Below are 317 nucleotides of genomic sequence, written 5' to 3' on the forward strand. Positions count from 1 at the left end.
GTCAGTGACACCCTGGTGAGCGGGCACAGGTAACTTCTGGTAGACACAGACGCCCCGGAAGCGGGTGAGGGTAATGTCCGGTGGACGAAAGCGCTGCAAGAGGCGGATGTTGGTAGTCTCACGCTGGGCGGGAGTGATCCAGGATGCGAATGCCGGCAATTTCCGCCGGGCGGAAGCATTCCGGGTGGCGGAGATGCGGGGATAATTTTTTATTGACGAGAGTGCTCCAGTCAGGGATTCAGGTAATTTCCAGTGAACGAGAGTGTCCCGGGAAGCGATGCGATCGTTTCCTCGTGGGCGCTCTGGGGGGGGGGGGG

This window comes from Pollicipes pollicipes, unplaced genomic scaffold (genome assembly GCF_011947565.3).
Source record: "Pollicipes pollicipes isolate AB1234 unplaced genomic scaffold, Ppol_2.1 Scaffold_7262;HRSCAF=8765_pilon_pilon_pilon, whole genome shotgun sequence".
NCBI lineage: Eukaryota > Metazoa > Arthropoda > Thecostraca > Pollicipedomorpha > Pollicipedidae > Pollicipes > Pollicipes pollicipes.